Source organism: Bison bison, unplaced genomic scaffold (assembly GCF_000754665.1).
Source record: "Bison bison bison isolate TAMUID 2011002044 unplaced genomic scaffold, Bison_UMD1.0 scf7180017844844, whole genome shotgun sequence".
Classification (NCBI taxonomy): Eukaryota; Metazoa; Chordata; class Mammalia; order Artiodactyla; family Bovidae; genus Bison; species Bison bison.
This window is the reverse complement of record NW_011475767.1, coordinates 1-1730: the sequence shown is the minus strand read 5'-3', so window position 1 is coordinate 1730 and position 1730 is coordinate 1. Positions and strand designations below refer to the sequence as shown.

General features: G+C 43.8%; 1 pseudogene across 1 annotated transcript; it reads left to right on the top strand.

Moving 5' to 3' along the window:
- Positions 1 to 13: 13 nt before the first annotated feature.
- LOC104983664 lies at positions 14 to 1725 on the top strand (annotated as a pseudogene). The gene has a single exon (XR_824668.1). The product of XR_824668.1 is annotated as a poly(rC)-binding protein 2 pseudogene (transcript).
- Positions 1726 to 1730: the final 5 nt, after the last annotated feature.

Sequence of the window (1730 nt, the reverse complement as noted above, 5' to 3'; positions counted from 1 at the left end):
TTTATCAGTTAAAGCAGAAATGTTAGTAACATTGCTTTAGTGCTTACGTGGGGAAAGGGCCTCAGTAGGAAAGTCTCATTACTGCTCTTGCTTAAAACAACCACACAATAAATTTTTAGAGATACCAGCTATCATTTTGATTGTTTCCTTTGGAAGAAAATTTAAGATTAAATAATTTGAATAAAGACTTGAGTAGTAACAGGTTAATGCGGAAACAGGTAAATTCAGATCTTGAGTGACTATCAAGTTTGGTTGGGAAAAGACGACTCAGGCTGCACTTAATGTATTGAGTCATTTCCCAAAGGGGAATGTGGAACCCAGCTTGCATAGAAGGCATTTCAGATAATGCCTTTTTCAGTGAGGTTGTTGATTTAAATCTTTTAAAAATTATTTGGTGACGTGTATTCACATTCAGAATTTTAAGGTGAAGATACATCTTAATTTTTTTAACCTAAAAATTGCTGCCAATAAAAACATTTACATGTGTCCTTTGTAGCTTTCAACCTGAATGGCTTCATAATAGGGAAGCCAAAGTCATAGCCCTCAGTGTATAGTTAGCTTGAGGTTTGCCCTCATGATTTCCAGGTGTTTCTGTATTCTTTGGAAGCTTATTCTGCTAAAGGACAACTGGTGCAGGTTCAGCAGTTCCCCTTAGAACCATTGCCAATTGAAGGAATCTTTCACATCCTGAGAGTCAGCGGAAACCCTATCATTAATGAGAGTAGACTGGAAAGTTGCTTTATATACTTTGTAACAGAATCTGAGCTGTTAATGCAGTGTGCTGGATGTATACAAGCCTGCCGACTGATACACTGTCATTTAAGGAAAAGAGTCAGCTAGAAAACATTGATAATGACTAAAGTAACATTGGGAAATATTTCTATTGTTTCCTACTCTGAGTTTGGTCATGTTTGCATTTCAGTTTTTGGCTTTCACCCCCACCAGTGACCAAAGACTTGACCACTCAAAGTCCAGCTCCTCAGAACACTGCTCGACATGGACACCGGAGTGATTGAAGGTGGATTAAATGTCACTCTCACCATCCGGCTACTTATGCATGGAAAGGAAGTTGGCAGTATCATCGGAAAGAAAGGAGAATCAGTTAAGAAGATGCACGAGGAGAGTGGTGCACGTATAAACATCTCAGAAGGGAATTGTCCTGAAAGGATTATCACTTTGGCTGGACCCACTAATGCCATCTTCAAAGCCTTTGCTATGATCATTGATAAACTGGAAGAGGACATCAGCAGCTCTATGACCAATAGCACAGCTGCCAGTAGACCCCCAGTCACCCTGAGGCTGGTGGTCCCTGCTAGTCAGTGTGGCTCTCTCATTGGGAAAGGTGGTTGCAAGATCAAGGAAATACGAGAGAGTACAGGGGCTCAGGTCCAAGTGGCAGGGGATATGCTCCCCAACTCAACTGAGCGGGCCATCACTATTGCTGGCATTCCGCAATCCATCATTGAGTGTGTGAAACAGATCTGCGTGGTTATGTTGGAGACTCTCTCCCAGTCCCCCCCGAAGGGCGTGACCATCCCGTACCGGCCCAAGCCGTCCAGTTCTCCGGTCATCTTTGCAGGTGGTCGGGACAGGTACAGCACAGGCAGCGACAGTGCGAGCTTTCCCCACACCACCCCGTCCATGTGCCTCAACCCTGACCTGGAGGGACCACCTCTAGAGGCCTATACCATTCAAGGACAGTATGCCATTCCACAGCCAGATTTGACCAA